This window comes from Ailuropoda melanoleuca, chromosome 7, assembly GCF_002007445.2.
Source record: "Ailuropoda melanoleuca isolate Jingjing chromosome 7, ASM200744v2, whole genome shotgun sequence".
Lineage (NCBI taxonomy): Eukaryota > Metazoa > Chordata > Mammalia > Carnivora > Ursidae > Ailuropoda > Ailuropoda melanoleuca.
Genome location: NC_048224.1, coordinates 3,579,833 through 3,603,121, shown reverse-complemented (window position 1 = coordinate 3,603,121; position 23,289 = coordinate 3,579,833). Strand labels below are relative to the sequence as shown.

The window sequence follows — 23,289 nt, the reverse complement described above, 5'->3', positions numbered from 1 at the left end:
TGATAAACACTCTTTCATCTGATAAAACATGATACTAGTGAGAAAACGTTAGAATAAGAAATCTGATCATTAAATACATATTTCCTGATCACAGAAATCCTTAATTCATACAACATATATTCAAAGAACTGTTATCACTAATGCCTTTGACACTAAAACAATGAAACTATTCTATGCTTGATGGAAGTTGTTTAACACAGTCTTTAATAACTCTGATGATTAAATTATTGAAGGTAGGATATATGCAAGTTAACTATCAGTTAGGAATATCTAGGTTTGGGGGACCAAATAGAGAAATTAGTTTAAAATTGCAAGTTGATTTCATGAGAAGATGCAAACAGCAAATTAAATAGAGCTCAGTAAGAAGTATATAAATGTACTACAGGAAAGATAAGGGTGAGAGCACAAGGCCAGTACAGGATGCCTTTGATTTCAAAATGAAATGCTATTGTAAAAAAAAATGTGGACAAAGAACATTATAAATATCATGAATCTTAATAACCTTGAATCCTGAGAGGGAGCTGAAAAGAAAAGGAATACGTTGAATAAAAAGTACATAGTGGGAACTCCAGGAGTAAAGACAAAAGGAACTAAGATTCTTAGGGACTATAAGGGAAAAAGATGAAGGAAGGAACTGGAAACAGATCCCATATACAGAAGCTATGAAAACCAGTCCTTCTCTATGGAGGAAGTAGCAAGAAAAAATTGCTTAAAGTACCACATAAGGAATGTGAGTTCTGGGATAAAGTATTGAAAGAAGGTTTGTCATTTCTTTGGAGGTATTTAGATAATGAATGGTCCACAAATGTTTGCTTATAGTCTCTCTCAAACTTCTCTAGATCATTTACCCTATTTCGAATCTTTCCACCCCACAATGAAATGAGTGAAGCAGTTCTTTTATTTTTCTGTGTGATAATTTCATATTTAGAGGAAAGTTGAAAGTTAGTTTGTGGTTATAAAAAATGTGGAGATATATATATATATACACACACACATATATATACACACATATATATGATATCATTAATAATAGTTGATAACCTATTTTATGCAAACATGATACTTGGAGAAATACACTTATATAATCATCTTTATATTTTAAATTTGGCTCAAAAAATACTATATGTGTTCTGCCATGTAACATCTCTATGAAAAAATAAACTTCTATAAGCATATACATATATGAATAATTGAGATTTAAAACTTGAAACATACTTCTAGGTTTTGTTTTTTTGTTTGTTTGTTTTTGGAGTATGATGCGCCTCCATTTTTCATATATTTTTTTTGTCTTAGTCACTTTCAGTCTCTATTCAGAGACTGGTGTGACTTCAGAATATCCATGTAAAATATGCCAGCCAATGTCCTCTGCCAGACAGAGAATGAATGGCTCTAGGCACAAATCTCTGTTGTGTCAAGGCTTTGGCATGGCATTTGGCAGGGAACTAAATCAAACACAGCACAATGCAAATAATCATGGTTTCCCGTAGATATGCAGCCTCAACTTCAAGCCTGCTGTTAGTCATTACTACTCTTTCCCCTGATATTCTAGGGAACATTTCTGGTAATAAACTGAAAATTATGGTATTTCCTGGTGCTCTCATAGTGCAAAGAAATGTAAAGATTGTGGCTTTGAAACTGGACCTTCCTATCGTTGAAGTGTGGCTCTGTCACTTACTAGTTGTGAAATCCTGGGCAGGCTATTTCAGATATAAAATGAATTTACTAATACTTACCACAAGGATTTCATGGGCTTTAAAATGATACAATTGTCCTAAAGCACCTCTTATGCTTCTTACATAATTAAATGCTATTTTACTTCCTATTTTTATAATGGGTTGGGTTTTGTGTTAGACTTTTTAATAATCATCTCAATCATATTGTGAATGCAATAGGAATGACTAATATACATTTTAAGTTTCAGGGTTTGTAAGCATGTACAATAATATTTGTCTTTATCTTTGGGTAGACACTCTTTCTGGTGAAGGAAGAGTTGTTACAAATTTCTTGATCTTTTTTTTTATATTTGCTTCCTTTTTTAAAAAGTTGCACGTGATACAAAGGGTCTTCATGTTGCATAAGAGTGTTTTGAATCTCCTTCATTTAATTTTAGGCTTTGCTGTGTGCTCAAGGATAGCAAAACACATCATTGAAAAATGTAGATGGCTTAGCAAAACTATACCTCCATAGCATACCCACACTATCTCAGTTTAGTTCAGTAGCTCAGTTCAACTTCAGTCGTGAGAAATTATTATGTGTTATATGCACTGCACTAGGTGCTAAAGATGAAAAGGAGAAAGAGATGTGTTCTCTCCCTGAGAAGGGCATTACAATCCTAGAAGTGAGAAGACACACAAACACATCATTTCATCAATTAATTAGTTAACTAATTAATTAATTTTTAAAAATATTTTTAAAACTTATTTGAGAGAGAGAGAGAGTGAGCCAAGGGGAGGGGCAGATGGAGAGGGAGAAGTAGACTCCCCACTGAGCATGAAGACCACTGACACAGAGCTCCATCCCAGGATGGATCATGACCTGAGTCGAAGGCAGACACTTAACAGACTACGCCACCCAGACTCCCCCACATCATTGAAAGGGGAACGCTTTCAACTCTTACACTGTTGGTGGGAATGCCAGCTGGTACAGCTACTCTGGAAAACAGTATGGAGGTTCCTCAAGATGTTAAAAATAGAGCTACACTATGACCCAGCAATTGCACTATTAGGTATTTACCCCAAAGATACAGACGTAGTGAAAAAAAGGGGCACATGCACCCCAATGTTTATAGCAGCAATGTCCACCATAGATGAACTGTGGAAGGAGCCAAGATGTCCTTCAACAGATGAATGGATAAAGAAGATGTGATTCATATATACAATGGAATATTACTCAGCCGTCAGAAAGACTGAATACCTACCATTTACATTGACATGGATGGAACTGAAGGGTATTATGCTAAGTGAAATAAGTCAATCAGAGGAAGACAATTATCATTTGGTTTCACTCATATGTAGAATATAAGAAATAGCACAGAGGATCATAGGGGGAAGGGAGGGAAAACTGAATGGGAAGAAATCAGAGAGGGAGACATGCCATGAGAGACTCTTGACTCCAGGAAACAAACTGAGAATTGTGGAAAGGGAGGTGGCTGGGGGGGATGGGTAACTGGGTGATGGGCATTAAGGAGGGCACATGATGTGATGAGTACTGGGTGTTATAAGCAACTAGTGAATCATTGAATCTTACATCAAAAACTAATGATGTACTATATGTTGGCTAATTGAACATAATAAAAAAAATGATGTAGTAACAGTACAAAGGAGAGATGCCAATGAGGGGACATTTAGAAAAGTCATTTCAATCAATCTGGCTTCCTGGAGTGGTAGATAATTCAAGTAGTGTGAAAGGTGCTGATGAACTGGTCAGATATAAGTCAAATACAGAGATAGGAGGGTGGAAAGAGATCAGGAATAGGACTAAAACAGTGATGATAATAATAAAGGTTTCAACTTAAATTGGGAAGTGAAATCCCCCTACTTAGATATTGAAGGTATATATTTAAGATATATTTAGGAGGTTGTTTTTATAGGACTGAGATTTATCATAGTGATATTTATAACATGGCAATAGGAAATAAATTCACTATTAAATAGTAGGGAAACTGAAATAAATTATATTTAGGAGAAGATATTTTACAGTTTTGAAGATTATTTAAGGAGGATGTGTTCTTAAAAAGTAAGACAAATTGTAAAATCATGTTATGGTACCATACCTCTTTTATACATATGTTTTTATACATATATTTATATAAAAAGATAGAATGTTCAAATAATTATATATATATGATGTCCTTTTGTTAGGGCACAGGCTTCAAGAAGAACATGTAGGTGACTGTGAAGAAACCCATTCAGTATCATTAATAGTGATTATCCCTACGTAGTATACCCAGTCATATGTGTGATTTTTGCTTTTTTTTTTTTTTGAACTTTGAAATGTGCCTTACATTACATGACAAATATGATGAACACACTCTAATGTGGGTCTCATGAGTCCTGCCTCTTGATGTTCAGACCTTGAGTGTGGACAGAACCTTTGACCTGTTTCTAACCAACAGCATGTGAAGAAGACGATAGCATCTCAGTCCTTTGATTATGTTACACTGACAGGTGTGTACAATTCTGATAGGTGTGTAATGATATCTCATTGTAGCTTTAATTTTCATTTTTCTAATGACTAATTATTTTGAACATATTTTCATGGGCCTATGTGGCATCTGTATATCTTCATTGATGAAATGTCTGTTCATATAGTTTGTCTATTTTATAACTGGATTGTTTTTAAACTGTTGAGTTTTGAGAGCTCTTACAAATAATGTTTTGCATGTATATACATACTGGCTGATGGAGAAGGTGAAGAGATATTGGCTGGAAGTCCAGAAAGATAAGCAGTCAGGAGGCAGTTGTCATATTATCTGAAGACCAGGGTGAAAGAAATGAAGATTATAAGGCTGTGATAGTCAAGATGATGTAGGAGCACATCTTGGAAGACAATAACTTCAAACCCTTATATTTCCCTGAAGCACAGAATGGTCCCTTACCCTCAAAAATTTTATTGTATCTTAATAAATAAATGTTCTTCCATTCCCTGGATTTGAAATTTTATAGGTCTTCTCCTTTATCATAGACCTTTTATACTACCAGTATTTGAGTAGTTTCAATAAGATATAAAATTTTCCAGTGGAAAAACTTAATTTAAGTTTTGGTGTGTGGCAAAGACACAGGGAGAGAAGAAAGGCTTGATTTGTTCAAGCTAAGATCTGGAATTCAGTTTATCTACAGAAATAGGGTAAATATTTTGTAGAGGTTTTTCTCTAGGTACTGTAAGAAAGTTCAGTTCAGAAGGCAAATCCCTCTCTGAGGGTGATACATCCATGGCAGTCCAGTAAAGCAGGATGGGTTGGGAGTTTATCATGAGCAAATGTACAACACCAGGTGGGAGAAGAAGAAAAGGAAGCAGTATCTGAAAGTCTGGAAAGACTAGAGCATGTTGGTCAATTGAAGGCATCTGGTGGCAAAGTAACCATTCATCATTCAAGAGAGACATTAGCTATTTGAAGATATCTGCCTCATTTGCTGATATATGTAGTGGACTGGGTTTATATTCAAAATTGAAAATTAATATGGTGCTGTATAAACCAAACATAAGTCCTCTCAACCGAACAGGGACCAAGAGGCTCCCCAACTGTATGAGCATTAACCCTTTAGTTGTTGAGTTGTGGGGGCTTCTGGAGGAGAGCCAAGACTGAAAGGGCAGTGGGAAAGAGGGAGTTTGAATCAGTGACTCTTTACCAGTTGTGTCTAAGTTCTTTAATATTTTAATAACCAGTTCAGCCAATACCAGAACAGACTGGCCAAATACAGCCTTGACTATATATGCCTATTAATAGAGGGTCTCAGTGGAGCAGGTTGGGAATAAAATGAGTAATGAAAAGGAATAAGGAACCTGTTTGCTCAAAGATAAAAAATGATAGAAGGATTACTTTTGAAAATTATTTTGCTATGGAGAGCATCAAAATTGACTTGATGGAAGAGTCCAAAATATCGAAGGTATAAAACATGATTTTTTTTTTCATAAACACTATCTGCCATACTCCGGTAAACCTATTTCCTACTGGGTATTGTGTTTGCTACCCTCATCACATTTGGAGATCCCATAGCTTATCAGCCACTTTTTGCTGTGAAAATGTCTTATATTTCTTGTTAAAAATTCTGATTATTTTAATGTTTCAGCCTAGTATTTAATTCATAGATTCTTGCCTTGCCTGGATGCAAACTAGACTTGATCTAGTTTTTCTGAATATGTTTGGGGTAGTAGGTGGTGGGGAAGAGTGGGAGTGAAGAAATAAGACGAGGGTACCAAATGCCCTGATTCCTCACATCTCTTCCTCCTTTTCTGTTATTTGTTTGGGTTGGAATAGGGGAACTAGAAGGAACACAAAATTCTCACATGTAACTGTCCTCAGGCAAGTAGTTATCTACTCTTCTTTGGTTGTCACTGCTGCTTTATCTTAGGCCTTTAGTGCTTTCTCCTAATCCGGGGCCCACTTCCTCCACCAATATCTTTTGGTGTACTTCAGAACACCTTGTAAAGACCACTCCTATGTAGTTGTCTAGTGTGCCAGGCCTGGCTGAAATTCAGCCTCTTTCTACCTCTCTTCACCTCCCATCAGGTTCCATATGTGGCCACATCACAGACTTCACATAAGGAAAGATATGTGGTTCCCTGTTGTTTTGAATGACATAAGAATTGCCTTAAGCTAAAAGTAAACATAAATTAAAACACACAGAAGTCAACTGAAGAGAGCCTACATTGAATGATGTCTTTTTTTTTTTAATAGGGAAAGGAATGGTGGTATTTTAAGTAGGAAAAATTAAGCCTGGTGTGGGAGACTGTGAAATAGACATAAACGTGTGTGTGTGAGTGTGTATGTGTGGTGTGTAAAAATTATTTTTTAATTTTCTCCACTTTGCTCTTGAGATGAGAACTGAGTAGTGCAAATACAGCCTAAATGCATTAGGCTGTATTTGCAATGCACCCAGCCAGTGTTATTTGGGAACTTCTCCCCAGCAGTGCTAGTGGTTCACCAGCAGAAATGGCAATGGGGATTACCCAATGTAAACCTTACCAAGATGATAATCTTTATAACTCAAAGAGATCAGCGATTCTAGGGTGCTGTTAAGAACATCCAGGAAGTGGTTTTACATGTGCTCCAGACTGTGTAAGAAGAGGAGTGAAGCTGAAATAATGATGACGGGCTTGCAGAAAACAGGAGAGTCAGAATTCTTGGCTATGATGAGCAGGATAGTCGGGAACATATGCATGCTTGGAAGGACAGGTTAGCATCTATATCTTATATTGTCCTTATGAAAATTCTGCAGGTAGAAAGATCCATGTTTATTTGGGGAAACTGAGTCATAAAGCACATAAGTAAGTTTGTGATAAGCAAAATTCATTTGCACTAATTTCAAATCCCACATTCTTTATATGAAGTTATAATAGCTAATATAGAAAATTGGAATAGAAGAATTGGGTTATAAGCTGGGTTTGATTAAAGAGGAAATAATTATTCTATAATAAATCCTTGTTCTCAATTTCTAACTGCTTTAGAAATTGTTTTGTCTCTATTGAGAAAGATAACTGAACAAAGAAAACCTCACAAAATTTATATAAAAACAACTTTCGTTTTTCAAATTCAGAAAGTTTTAGTGTTCTCAGTTGTTTTTGAAACTTATTTAGCCCAGTAGGTGCTGTGCTAAAAATTGCGGAATGTCAAATCTACACTCCTCTATACATTTTGTGTTTTATCATAAAATTTAAATAGTTATATGTGCACATAGCAGAGCTATCATTTGCATGAAACTTAACTAAAAAGTAAATACTAAATGTTTCAAATAGAATATAAAAGGTGTAATTGCTTAGTTCCTTTGCACTTTTACTCTTACTATTATGAACGAGTGCTAAGGTAATGATCACAAGGGGAATTCCAAGAAACTGTTCTGTCTTTATTATATTGCCTGAATCCCTCTGAAGTTTTGCTGATACACTAAGTAGACCATCCAAGTGAAAATAATTCTGTAATAAACATTATTTTCAGAGCTTTGAAGAAAACAGTTATTCCATAAATGTGTTTTATGAAACACATCCTTGTAGAAACACTCTAGGTAAAATGGGTTCCAGGAAAAAAGTAATTTGAGAAACACTACTTACCACACCCCTATATATGAAATAATCCTATGGAAGATTTAACATGTTTATCAGCACAAGACACTGAATATTTGTGCAGCAAAAGCTATTAATTTTGTTTGATCTAGCAAAACTTGAATATATAGGCAATATAGCCTTGTGGGAAGCAGTATTTTAGTAGTAGTTGAGCATGTGGTCTCTGGGGTAAAACTGGGTGTGATACCATGCTCCATTTTTCTAAATTGAAGTAAAATTTACATAATATAAAACTAACCATGTAAGGTGACTCATCCAATGTTATTTAGTACATTAACAATATATTCACAACCCCTATCCAGTTCCAAAACATTTCTTCACTCCAAAAGGAACCCTGTACTCATTAAATAGTTGCTCTCCATTCTTCCATCCCCCACCTGCTCCACTCTGACACATTGTGTGAACATCTATTTACACTCATTGAGACTGTTTTTCTCAGTATTCCTATAAAGACAGGAATGGCTTTCAACTTACATGGTAGGTATAAGGATTCAGTAAAATAATCCATGCAGTGCACTTAGAACACTGTAAGTATTGAATACATGTTTGATAAAATGTTTAACTTATTCGGTCCTATTTAGCATCCACGGAGTAATTGTGTGAGAAAGTACTTTTTAAAAAAGTGCTGATTGAAGTCTATAGAACAAGAAAAGACCTCTAAGCGTTAGACCAAGGATTCCTTAGGTGCTAATGAATCTCATATGATACTCAGGTGCTCCAGGAAACTGAGGATTAGCACCCACATTTATCTCTGTCTTTCCATATAATGTTTATGGCTAAAGTGGTTTAGAAGTAGAAGTTAGAGCAGAGAGGTGTTGAGGGAGGGCCGGAAGTCCCCAGGAATTAAGACATGAATGAAGGAGATGAAACAGCTGACACCAGCAATAACCTAAGTCTAATTATTGTACAGTTGACTCCATAGGTTTTCATGATTATGAGATTTTTTTAAAAGTGCCATTGACATGGAAAAACAACATGTAAAAATATAAAATTTTGTATAAGCATATATTTATATTTATGTAAATATATGCAAATTTAATTATAGGTATAATTTTATATAATGGAATCATATTCTACAATGGGTGTATAGCCCTAAAAGAATTTTCACTCAAATGAGAGCTGTAATTGCCATGCTGTATCAGGAATTCAGGTGTTTTTCACTTGCCTCTGTAATCTTTTCCATAATTTGAAATTTTCTACATGACTATCTGCTATCTTACTAACAGAAACAAAGCAAAAATGCTATATCCATTTAATAATAGAGACACATTACAACCAAACTTTGCTTGATATTTTTACCTGACTTGTCTTGATAATTGCTGGAAGACAAACTCTTAAGTGTCAAAATGATTCGCACCCTAAAGCAGGTTCTCTCGGTTCCAGCTGGAGACAGAAGAAAGAATAAAGGAGTTTGTGGAGCCCTCCTTTCCCCCATCAATACAAATTACTCTTGAACCCTGGTAATATACAGTAAACTGGAGCTGTCAATTTCTTCTTCCTCTTTCTAGTTCAATCTGTCCAAATTAAAAAAAAAAATCCTTTCCCCCCAAAACATGATTATACCATTGATTTATAATTCCTTTACAAATTCTACAATATATAATACACTCAGTGATTTTAAAGGATGAGAAAAGTTTATCACTCTTCCCTACACAGGCAAGTTTTATTTTCTGTTCTTAATCTTCAGTCTGTACTTTCTTCATTTGCCTCCTGAATCAAAGAATGTAAACTCCTGTAGTGGTTCTCAAACCTGAGTGTCTTCATAGGAATCATCTGAAACCTTGTTTAAAATGCAGATTCTTGGACCCCACCCCAGAACTGCGTATTCCTGAGAATGAGGTCTGGGAATCTGCAGGTTACAATAGCCAAGATGATACTGAGGCATGCAATTCATGGATTACACTTGGAGAAACATTAGAAGCTTTATAATAAAGCCCTCAATGGCTAGCCTACTTGCAAAACTGTGATTTAAAAAAAAATAATTTCTTCCAGTCATTTTTCTTCTAAAAGCATCGGTAATTCTTTTTAGCTCCTCTCCTTGAAAATGTGTTTGGTTCAGGTAGAACATGACAACTTATCTATCATAATAATCACATGGACCATCCCCAAATGCCAAATGCAGAAATGATCGAACAATCTACTTTTTCATTTCATTTCTTTATAGTATAAATATAATCCAATCGCTTACAAGTGAAAGAATCAAATCTTCAATTATATTTTGTTATTAGATTGATGTGATTTCACCAAAATAGTCTTGTTTGCAATGAATTGTTTAGTACGTAGCATGCAATAGCAATATAATATTTAATTTATATAATATCTATAGTTTAGGATTTTTCTTTAAACTGTCTCAGATGTGCTAATACATTTTCCCCTAAACATCTCTGAGAAGCAGATAAGAACTGCTATTTTTTTTTATCACTAATTGGAGAGAGACTGAATCACTGAGTTATTAAGTAACTTGAGGAGGGTCACAGAGTCAGTGACTAAGTCAGAACAAACACTCATCTCCTAACTACTTGATCAGTAATTTTCTCAACAAACCCTGTTGCATATATTTCTACCTGTAAGAGTTTACAAGTCATTCAATTTCCTGAGAGGTTCTTCATTATGGACATATGAGAATTTTTACCCTCTAGAAAGTTGAAACCTGGAAGTGGAAAATCATATTAGACAAGTCCTTTCTTTTCATATGTAACTTTTAAAAAATCCCTTGAGTGTCCTTGTCACTATTCCTATTTCCCAGAGTACTTCATTCATTCATTCATTCATTCACTCACTCATTCAGTCAAGGAACTGATATTTACTGACCATATGTAATCTATCTAACACTCTGCTAATAAACAGGACATTATCCTTGTCCTGAGTTTGTGTGGTCTGATAAAGAAATAGACACACATACAAATGGTATAATCTAACAGTTGTTCTCTTGGAGCTAGATATTATGTACAAAGTGGCATAGGGGAAGAGTCCCTGAGTCCTTTTCTTCTCAGAAATTAGGAAATTTGAGCTAGGATTTAAAGGAAGGACAAGAATTTACATGGATTCAATGTAAGAATAGGTGCATGGTCAGTGGGAAAATAGAGGAAAACTTTAAATATAATGTAGTCATATCCCATCTATGATGTAAGTGCAGATTTCTGGATTCAAAATTCAGAGGGAAAATAGTTTTGTAATTTTTGGAGGACATTTGCACCACATTGGAATTCTCATTTTTGGACTCTAACATCTTCCGAGGAGAACAATGTGGATCATACTCACAGAAATGACCTTGAACACCGTGAGCTTTCCCCATTAAAACCATTATCTCTCTGGCAGCCATATTGATTTAGAAAACTAGAGTTCTCTTCGTTATACAATTTTACAAGCAAACACAAAAGAGAGCTAGTGTTTTTAAATGGTAAAACTAAGCACAGGGCACACTCACTTCCTAGGCTGGCCTTGTATGCTTCAGCCTGAAGTGTATTTTTGCAACCAAGTAAGAAGCCCTCAAAATATAATGTAAACACTGACAGACACTTAACTATACCAGCTCTGGTGGGTACAGCCATAATTCACTTCATAATACAGATTGATATGTTGTCCAGAGGGGTCCCTGCATTGGTGTTATTGAGTGTCTTTTTGAAAAGTTCTGGTTCTGGGCTATGAAACCGTAAAATGAAACTGAATGATTCTCTCTGAAATAGTTCTGAACGGGGTCCCTCAATTACAGTAGTGTTATCCTTAAGGCAGGCAACATGGAAATGTCCTACAAAGACTGGAAATATAAAATAATAAACCAAAGTGAAAACAAACAATGAAACAAAGTTTGTTGTATTAAAGTCTAATATTTCTTCCCACAAGGTCTACTTAAAAGCTGAGCACACCAGAGGTGAAAAAGGGCAGCTTGCTTTAAGTGGGGTTAGTCGTTAAGCAGGTTGGGAGTACACTCTGTATTTGTGAAATCATGTGGTGGGCCAAAGTTCAGCCATCCCCGTGATCTTGATGGCCAAAGTGTCCTATGTGTTTTATAATATAATGCAAATGACTTCAATCTGAGGTAGCCACATTTCCAAATCCCATTTAGGGCTTTAATGACTTGTCCTAGAAAGGTCCTGCCAGGCCATGTTTATTGGGTCTTCTAAACAATGTAAAAAGATTTCTCTAAATGTGTTATACAGCTTATAATTTTAGTGTAAAAATAATTTCCCACTGTCCCCACTATTGCTGCCTTCCCAAATGCAATTTCTGAGGCTTTTTATTGAAAATGTTATGATGTCTCTTTCTTCTCTCTCAATCTGAATCCTCCCAATCTTGGTCTTATGATTCCATATGCAGAGTTAGGGTTCTGACAATTAGAAAAGCTCCACAGAATTCAGAACATAACACGGAATCCTGAGAGACACACTCAATTTTCATCAGGATTAGGAGACAAGGATTCTAGTGTCAGCTTTTCCAATGTGAACTATATAACCTTGAGTTCACTGTAACCTTGATGGGCCTCAATTTGCTCATCTCTAAAATGAAGGTTACAGACTACCTCTTTGCATCCTTTAATGTTGTTCCATAACACCATTTAAGCCTGCTAATGAATTACTTAAATTTTGAAGTCCACATTAAGCGTTATGGAAAAGCATAACTGGCAAGATTTTCCTCTCAATTACTTGTGCTAAGAGGGGCCAAAATGGCATGGATACTTTAAATTCACAGATAATCCCCAAACTTCAATTTAGCTAAGTGTTCCAACCTCCTCTCCTGCCAAACCATTTACAGGGGATTCAAAGAATTAGCACACACTGGCATGAGATTTGTTTCCTTTATAATTCCTGCCTTCCCTATTGCCTTACCACCAGGAAGTTTCCATATCTAAATTTCCAAAAATAGAAATGAGGGGTAAATCAAGTATAGCTTGTTGCATGACTATCAGTTATGGTTCAAAATATTCCAACACAGTTGGAATATTAACTGTTACTCTTACTATTAATGATAATTTATAAGGGATTTATCCTTTGTCAGGTGTATTACGAATCATTTTATTTAAACCCACAACCACCTTGTTAGGTAGTCTGTTACTTTCCTAGGGCTGCCATTTCCAAGTGCCACAAGCTGAGTGGTTTAAACAACAAGAAATTTATTGTCTCACAGTTCTGGAGGCTAGAAGTCTGAAATTAAGGTGTCAGCAGGACTGGTCTCTTCTGAGGCCTGTGATGGAGAATCAGTCAAACCTCTTTCCTAGCTTCTGATGTTTTGTTGTTGTTGTTGTTTTGTGTTTTGTGTTTTTTGTTTTTGTTTTTTGTTTGTTTGTTTGTTTTTTGCAAATTTTTGGCCCTTTTTGACTTGCAGATGTGTCCCTCTGGTCTCTGCTTTCATCTTCACATAGAGGTCTCTTTGTGTCTCTGTCTCTCCCATGGTGTTATTTTCTTTTTCTTTCTTTCTTTTTTTTTCTTTTTATACTGGTCCTTATCCTGGACTCATTTATCTTTTTTTAAATTATTAACATATAATGTATTATTTGTTTCAGGGGTAGAGGTCTGTGATTCATCAGTCTTACACAATATACAGCACTCACCACAACACATACCCTCCCCAGTGTCCATCACCCAGCCACCCTATCCCTCCTACCCGCCTCCACTCCAGCAACCTCAGTTCGTTTCCTGAGATTAAGAGTCTCTTATGGTTTGTCTCCCTCTCTGGTTTCATCTTGTTTCATTTTTTCCTCTCTTCCTCCATAATCCTCTGCCTTGTTTCTGAAATTCCACATATCAGTTAGATCATATGATAATTGTCTTTCTCTGACTTATTCCGCTTAGCATAATACCCTCTAGTTCCATCCATGTCATTGTAAATTGCAAGATTTCATTTTTGACGGTTGCATAATATTCCATTTTATATATTTACCACATCTTTATCCATTCATCTGTCGATGGACATCTGAGCTCTTTCCATAGTTTGGCTATTGTGGACACTGTTGCTGTAAATATTGGGGTTCAGGTGCCCCTTCAGATTACTACATTTCTATCTCTGGGTAATATACTGGTGATATACCCAGTAGTGCAATTATTGGGTCATAGGGTAGCTCTATTTTCAACTTTTTGAGGTACCTCCATACTGTTTTCCAGAGTGGCTGTACTAGCTTGCATTTCTACCCAACAGTGTAGGAGGGTTCCCCTTTCTCTGCATCCTTGCCAATATCTGTCATTCCCTGACTTGTTAATTTTAGCCATTCTGACTGGCTTGAGGTGGTATTTCATTGTGATTTTGATTTGTATTTCCCTGATGCCGAGTGATGTGGAGCACTTTTTCATGTGTCTTTTGACCATGTATGCGTCTTCTTTGGAGAAATGTCTGTTTATGTCTTCTGTTCATTTCTTGATTGGATTATTTGTTCCTTGGATATTGAGTTTGATAAGTTCTTACAGATTTCGGATACTAGCCCTTTATCTGATTTGTCATTTGCAAGTATCTTCTCCCATTCTGTCAGTTGTCTTTTGGTTTTGTTGACTGTTTCCTTTGCTGTGCATAAGCTTTTTATCTTCATGATGTCCCAATAGCTCATTTTTGCCCTTGCTTCCCTTGCCTTTGGTGATGTGTTTAGGAGGAAGTTGCTGCAGCTGAGGTAGAAGAGGTTGCTGTCTGTGTTCTCCTCAATGATTTTGATGGATTCCTAGCTCACATTTAGGTCTTTCATCCATTTTGAGTCTATTTTTGTGTATGGTGTAAGGAAATAGTTTAATTTTATTCTTCTGCATGTGGTGATCCAATTTTCCCAACACCATTTGTTGAAGAGACTGTCTTTTTTCCATTGGATATTCTTTCCTGCTCTGCCAAAGATTAGTTGACCGTAGAATTGAGGGTCCATTTCTGAGTTCTCTATTCTGTTCCATTGATCTATGTGTCCGTTTTTGTGCCAGTACCATACTGTATTGATGACTACAGCTTTATAAAAGAGCTTGGAGTCTGGAATTGTGATGCCACCAGCTTTGGTTTTCTTTTTCAACATTCCTCTGCCTATTTGGGATTTTTTTCTCACTCTACACAAATTTTAGGATTATTTGTTCCATCTCTGTGAAAAATGTTGATGGTATTTTGATAGGGATTGCATTAAATATGTAGATTGCTCTAGGTAGCATAAACATTTTAATAATATTTGTTCTTCCAATCCATGAGCATGGAATATTTTTCCATTTCTTTGTGTCTTCCTCAATTTCTTTCATGAGTATTCTATAGTTTTCTGAGTACAGATTCTTTGCCTCTTTGGTTAAGATTTATTCCTAGGTATCCTATGATTTTGGGTACAATTGTAAATGGGATCAACTCCTTAATTTCTCTTTCTTCTGTCTCACTGTTGGTGTATAGAATTGCAACTGTTTTCTGTGCATTGATTTTATATCCTGCCACTTTACTGGTTTCCTGTATGAGTTCTAGCAATTTTGGGGTGGAGTCTTTTGGGTTCTCCTCATAAAGTATCATATCATCTGCAAAGAGTGAGAGTTTGACTTCTTCTTTGCTGATTCAGATGCCTTTTATTTCTTTTTTCTTTTTCNGATGCCTTTTTTTTTTTTTTTTTTTTTTTTTTTTTTTTTTTTTTTTTTTTTTTTTTTTTTTTTTTTTTTTTTTTTTTTGGTCTGCTGAGGCTGGGATTTCTAGTAATACGTTGAACAACAGTGGTGATAGTGGACATCTCTGCCATGTTCCTGGCCTTAGGGGGAAAAGCTCTCAGTTTTTCCCTATTGAGCATGATATTCACTGTGGGTTTTTCATAGATAGCTTTTATGTTATTGAGGTATATAAACTCTATCCCTACAAAAGTAACATAGACCAGAAAGGAACAGAGACAATATATAGTAACAGTCACCTTATAGGCAATACAATGGCACTAAATTAATATCTTTCAGTAATTACCCTGAATGTAAATGGGCTAAATGCCCCAATCAAAAGATACAGGGTAACAGATTGGATAAAAAAGCAAGACCCATTGATATGTGGTCTGCAAGACACTCATTTTAGACCCAAAGACACCTCCAGATTTAAAATGAGGGGGTGGAAAACCATTTATAATGCTAATGGACATCAAAAGAAAGCTGGGGTAGCAATCCTTATATCAGAAAAATTAGATTTTAAGCGAAAGACTAATAAGAGATGAGGAAGTACACTATATCATACTTAAAGAGTCTATCCAACAAGAAGATCTAACAATTGTAAATATTTATGTCCCTAACATGGGGACAGCTAATTATATAAGCCAAATAATAACAAAATCAATGAATCACATCAAAATAATACAATATTAGTAGGGGACTTTAGCACCCCCCTCAATGAAATGGACAGATCATCTAAGCAAAAGATCAACGAGGAAATAAGGACTTTAAATGACACACTAGACCAGATGACTTCACAGATATATTCAGAACATTCCATCCTAAAGCAACAGAATACACATTCTTCTCTAGTGCACATGGAACATTCTCCAGAGTAGGTCACATACTGGGTCACAAATCAGGTCTTAGCCAATACCAAAAGATTGGAATAATTCCCTGCATATTTTCAGACCACAATGGTTTGAAACTTGAACTCACTCACAAGAGGAAATTTGGAAAGAACTCAAATTCATGGAGACTAAAGAGCATCCTACTAAAGAATGAATGGGTCAACCAGGAAATTAAAGAAGAATTTAACAAAAATTCATGGAAACAAAGGAAAATGAAAACACAACTGTTCAAAATCTTTGGGACACAGCAAAGGTGGTCCTAAGAGGGACGTATATAGCAATACTATCCTTTCTCAAGAAACAAGAAAGGCCTCAATTACACAATCTAACCCTACACCTAAAGGAGCTGGAGAAAGAACAGCAAATAAAGCCTAAACTCAGCAGGAGAAGAGAAATAAGAGAGATCAGAGGAGAAATCAATGTAATAGAAACCAAAATACGGTAGAACAGTTCAACGAAACTAGGAGCTGGTACTTTGAAAGAATTAATAAGATCGATAAACCTGGGCAGATTAATCAAAAAGAAAAGAGAAAGGACTCAAATAAATAAAATCAAGAATGAAATACAAACGATCATAAGAACATATTATGAGCAACTATATGCCAACAAATTAGACAATCTGGAAGAAATGGATGCATTCCTAGAGATGTAGAAACCACCAAAACTGAATGAGGAAGAAATAGAGAACCTGAACAGACTCATAACCAGCAAGGAAATTGAAGCAGTAATCAAAAATCTCCTGAACTACTACAGCAAAGGGCTGGATGGCTTCCCAGGAGAATTCTACCAAACATTTAAAGAGGAGTTAATACCTAGTAATTAACACGTATTAACTAATACCTATTCTTCTGAAACTATTCAAAAAAAAATAACAGAAAAGGAAGGAAGACTTCCAAACTCATTTTATGAGGCCAGCATTTTCTAGATCCCCAAACCAGACAAAAACCCCACCAAAGAGAAGAATTGCAGACCAATATCTCTGAAGAACACAGATGCAAAAATTCTCACCAATATACTAGCTAATAGGATCCAACAGTACATTAAAAGGATTATTCACCACTACCAAGTGGGATTTATTCCTGGGCTGCAAGGGTGGTTCAACATCTGCAAATCAATCAATGTGATACACTACGTTAATAAAAGAAAGGACAAGAACCATAGGATACTCTCAATAGATACTGAAAAAGCATGTGACAAAGTATACTATCCTTTCTTGACATGGTGTTATTTTCATAAGGACACCATTCATTTTGGATGAGGGGCCCATCCTACTCCAATGTGCCATTTTTTTTTTTCTTTAACTGGATTGCCTGTGTAGAAGACCCTATTTCCAAATAAGGTTACATTGGATGTAATATGTCCTCTTATGGTGGGACACAACTCAACCCATAATAGGTAAGTATTATCCTTACTTTGTAGATAAGGTGGCTAAGGTTACAGTGTTGAATTAATTTTTCCAAGTCCACAAAACCAGTCAGTGGGGAGCTGGGATTCACATCCACATTTGATGGTTTCATTTATTGTTTAGAAAATTATCTTACTATTGAAAAAAAAAAGCTTTGTCATTCTCCCAGGGTTAAGAATATTGAATATAATCTTTTGGATAATTTCAGTATTGTGGAGGATTCAGCAACAGTGACCAACATCCAAGATTCATTGATGGCACCAAAGCTCACTCTGCACTTGTCAGAACTGATTCTTAAGAAAGGTCTCCAAACCTGGCATGGATAAAAGAAAGAAAAAAGAGGGGCGCCTGGGTAGCGCAGTCGTTAGGCGTCTGCCTTCGGCTCAGGGCGTGATCCCAGCGTTCCAGGATCGAGTCCCACATCGGGCTCCTCCGCTATGAGCCTGCTTCTTCCTCTCCCACTCCCCCTGCTGTGTTCCCTCTCTTGCTGGCTGTTTCTCTGTCACATAAATAAATAAAATCTTTAAAAAAAACAAAGAAAGAAAGAAAGAAGAAAGAAAGAAAGAAAAAAGGTTGGACCCCAAGTTATCTTGAAGGGGACCCATATGTAAAATAACCCTGAGAAATCTAATAATGGAGTGTCCTTGTAAAAAAGATTTTCTAATGAAGTATAATTGATGTACAACATTTGAGATGTACAACATAATTGACATTTGTATACATTGCAAAATGATCACCACAATAAGCCTAGTTATCATGTCTCCATACAAGTTATATATATACATTTGTGTGCATGTGTGTGACAAAAATTTTTAAGATTTATTTTCTTAGCAACTTTCAAATTTGCAATATAATGTTAATGACAGTAGTCACCATACTATATGTTACATTCTTGAGATCTGTTTTATTATAACTCAAAATTTGTACCTCTTATTCACCTTAACCCATTCTGCCCACTTCTTTACTTCCTCCCCCTTGGGAGCTATCAATGTATTCTCTGTTTCTATGTGAATTTTGCTTTGTTTGTTCATTTGTTTTGTTTTTTTAGATTCCACATGTAAATAAAATTATACAGCATTTATTTTTCTGTCTGACTGATCTCATTTAGCATAATACCTTAAAGATCCTATGTTGCTGAAAATGGAAATACTTCATTCTTTTTTTGATGAATAAAAAATATATATATACATATATCACATCATCTTTATACATTCATGGATCAGTGGACATTTAGGCTGTTTCTGTATCATGGTATTGTAAATAATGCTGCAATGAACATAAAGATGCATATATCTTTTTTTTTTTTAAAGATGCATATATCTATTTGATTCAGTGCTTTGTTTTCATTGGACAAACATCCAGAAGTGGAATTGCTGGCTCATATGGTAATTCTATTTTTAATCTTTTGAGGAACCTCCACACTGTTTTCCCTAGTGGCTGCACTAATTTATATTCTCAACAATAGTGCACAAGGATTCCCTATACTCCACATCCTCACCAACACTTGTTATTTCTTGTCCTTTTGATAATAGCCATTCTGACAGGTGTGACATGGTATCTATTGTTTTGATTTGCAATTCCTGATGATTAGTGATGTTGACCATCTTTTCATGTGTCTTTTGGCCATCTGTATGTCTTCTTTGGAAAAATATCTTTTAAATCCTGTTTCCACTTTTTAATTGGATTGTTTTTGTTATTGAATTTCTTTCATCAATGCCTTATGGTTTTTAGTTACAAGTTTTTACCTCCTTGGTTAAATTTACTCCTAAGTATTTTATTCTTTTTGAACAATTATAAAGGAGACTGTTTTCTAATTTCTTTTTTTTGATAATTTGTTGTTAGTGTATAAAAATGCATTAGATTCTTGTACGTTCATTTTGTACTCTGCAAATTTACTGAATTTGCTTATTTTAACAGTTTTTTGATCAAGTCTTTAGGGTTTTCTATATATAAAATTGTGTCATCTGCAGCTACTGATAGTTTTATATCTGCCTTTCCAGTTTAGATGTCATTTGCTTCTTTTTCTTTCCTAATTGTTCTGGTTGGGACTTCCAATTCTGTGTTGAATAAAACTGGTGAGAGTGGGAAAAAGATTTTTAAACATTTTTAAACATCCAGTATTTACTTAGTAGGTAATTGATAGCACCTAGCAGCATTATTTTATTTTGTTTCATTGTGTGTGTGTATTTCATTTAAGAGTCACTCTCCTGTGGCAGGAAAGGGACAATTAACATTCGGCAGTTATATAAGAAGTTGCATTAGTAAATCAAAGTTAACTATCATCACATTTCTGATCTTTTCCCCATGTTTTGCTTTATGACCCTTAAGGGGTTGGTCCTTGTGAAACTGGCTGGCTGCCCATTAAACTTGGTGCTTGTGAAATTTGGCTCTGCCCTGAGTACATTTATTTACTATCCTGTACATAAGTGGTTGAGCTAGAACCTTGGGAATTTGGAGGGAGTAGAAAGGCTTCAGGAACTAGTGGAGGGATTACACAAATGTAATGATTAGGGTGAATAGGAGAGTTTCCATTAGGTCCTTGAATTTCTGCAGTCCTCAGGTTCCTCCAACAAATAATCCTTATTTTTTAATAGTTTACCAAAATATCCCCCTACCTTAAGATATCTTGACAGTGTTTGGATAACATAACTGATATTTTGCTTTATGGGGAATTACTTATGTTATTTTTTAAGTGAAAAACTGTGGGCAGTTAAAGGGAAATTAGCTATTCACAATTTAATATGAATTATTATGTTCAGCCTTTGCTTTAAAGAACACTCATTGAGATTAGTTACAGTGAAATAAGTTGAAGTCTTGTTGCATGAGGGGAAAAGGAAGGGATAAGTAGGTTGGGGATGTGTTTACTTAATGAAGAGACTTTATGGTGGAGGCATTTTGGTTTGTGTATGGCTCTTTTTGCATTGATGCCATAAACTAGACTTATAATCTATTTTTGGTTTGTTTTATAATTGAAGAAAAGCAAAAATATTTTTTGTGAGAGCCATTAACATTATTTTATTTATGAAATTTCAATAATAGATACATGGAATACGTAATTGTTAGAATAAATTTAAATGTCTAAATAATTATCACCTTTGATTGCACTTAAAATATGCACTGGGAAGGTGAATGAAGGAGTTGGCATAATGGCAAAACCTTTGCAATTTGTTTTAGTAATGGTTGGTAAACCAGGGGTAATGTTAAGTAAAACAGATTTACATTAATCATACAAAGGGTGATTTTCACAGTTGTTATCAATTAAAATAACAATTTCCAAAATCCCATAGCTGCTTCTTTTGAAGTGCTGTACATGTATTTTCATACACAGTAGTCAACATATCAGCACTCTTTATTATTTTATATAGGTAATAAAAATTGTTGCCGGTTATCTGAAGTGACTTTAGCTGAATCCAACTTTAACTGAATCCTCCTGCACCACCACCTCCTCTTTCTCCCGCTCTTCCTCCTTCTCCTCCTCCTCCTCTTCCTCCTCCTCTCCTCCTCTCAATGGATGAGAAATAGAAGAAGGAAGAATTATTAATCTAAGAGCAGTTCTAATAACTATACTCCTAACTTTTGTCTTATGAGTTTTCCAAATGAGCTGTCAGACGGTTAATATAAATCCATTCCTGAGGCCCTTCTTCCTCAAAAAAAAAAATTAGAACACACAAATGATTTATTATTAAAAAAATACTACCTCCTCCACTGACCCTGAGGTGTTTACACTCTGTAGATTCTATACAGAATATTGTCTTGTGTTGGAGTCCTGAACGGAATTAAGACTGTTAAACAATAATTGATCTGATAGTAATAAATATTTGGTAATGTCATCCAGTGTTTTATTATATTCACTGCTGTTAGGGTTTAGGGGATCAATAAATAATACCCTGTTATTCCCCTCCTGAGTTTAAAATCAATTCAGAATTAAGGCCCAGGAGACAGACAAATGGAGGTCAAGTAGCCAGTTTTCTTATAAACACGATTAGAAAATATGTTTTTAAATGTGTAGGCAAATTGGCTCAATACTCCACCACTGAGTTAAGCAGACTTTCCAATATAGTCATCAGCATGTCGGAAAAACCAAATGCCTCAAAACAGGGCCAAGTTGGCCCCTTTAAGTTTATTGCATGGCATCAGAGAAATTGACTGAGATATAATGATCAAGAAGCACTGAAAGAGGCAAGAGATCAGAGGGTGCTGAGTTAGATATGCTCAGTGCCCTCTTCCAAACTTTGGAAACAGTGGAGCTGGGAGGGTGGGTTGCTTTAATGGAGACCTTCATGAAAACAAGAGGCAAAGGGGAGAGGGAAGAGTCTACTAATCATCCTCTATCTAGTGGTTCTCTTAACCTGTTGAGCTTTCCCACACTAATCATTGCTTCCATCACAAATTATTATTGTTTATGTTGTCAATTACAGATTAAAATATTATGTGAAAAATGAATATCAGTATGCAGACAATAATAGAATGTCTCTGATCTAAAAAAATCAAATATGGAGAGTATAATTTTCCATTATTGAATTCCTAGATATTGATTAAAATTCCCATAATTAAATCACCCTGATATGTGAAAATCCAAACAAAAAGCCAAAATTGCTTAGTTAAGTCAGAGAATTAAAGTCCAAAATCAAAATTTTTGCTCAGCCAGCCAGTGGTAACCCTTGTGATACCTGAGTAGTGAGTGATTTCAGTGGCTGTCATTCAATAAAATTGGTGTAGTTCCTTCATCATTTCAGAAGCACTCTTGATTTTCCCTGTAGTTTTTATTAAGTAATGTCTCCTGTAATTAATTACTTAGTTTGATCGGTTTTTGAACATTAAGGAAATTGAAAAATGCTCAACATAGTCTTCTGCCTTCCTTTTTTTGCTAGTCTTGGTTCTATATATCTTTTAATGTGTGTAGCTGAATTCATTGACAGCATATGCCACAATTTATTTATCACTTCCTTGGATCATTGCTTCTTTTTATTGTCCTTGTTATTAACAATAATGCTGATGTAAATATTCATGCAAGTATTCAAGAATTCCTTTAGTATGGGATCTTACTTTTTAAAAAGTACACTGAATTAATAGGACACACAATATTATTACAGCACATACGTTACATGTACTAAATTTAGAAAACAGCAACTCCATATCCTATAGCAGTGAATTTGAGATTGACTGGTAACTTACGGAGGAGGGGTGGTATTCTAGGAACATCTTGATGGGATCAGCCTTGCTGTGATTCCAGTTGGTCAATGCTAGTTATGTATATTCCAAAACCTATGAACTCATACAATATCTTTTCTTTTGTAAACTGAATCATGATACTAACCACATTTTGGAGGAACTCTCTCTGTGCTTACTTTCTTTTCTCAGAGAGTGTCATTTGAAACTTTCTAGCCATTTTGTTAAATTTAGAAACTTGTAAAGTTTAGTCAGTTACCAGGTATAAACTGAGGTGACTTCTTTCCCAGTGCCATATTCAAAACATTTTAATTTGCATTTTGCATTTCAGTCCTGTATCTCTGGAGTCCCAATGCTGTAATGAATGTGGATTCTGTCTTGTGACATGGCTCATACACTCTCTTATGTGTGCACGCATATAAAGTTCTGAGCTGCACCAAGTGCTACCCTGAACTCTAGATGTTGAAAT

General features: G+C 35.4%; 1 protein-coding gene across 31 annotated transcripts in view; it reads left to right on the top strand.

Moving 5' to 3' along the window:
* The window catches only part of PTPRD (protein tyrosine phosphatase receptor type D), a 2,142,161-nt gene that overhangs the window by 790,012 nt on the left and 1,328,860 nt on the right, over positions 1–23,289 (top strand). The gene's annotated exons all lie outside the window — the stretch shown is intronic.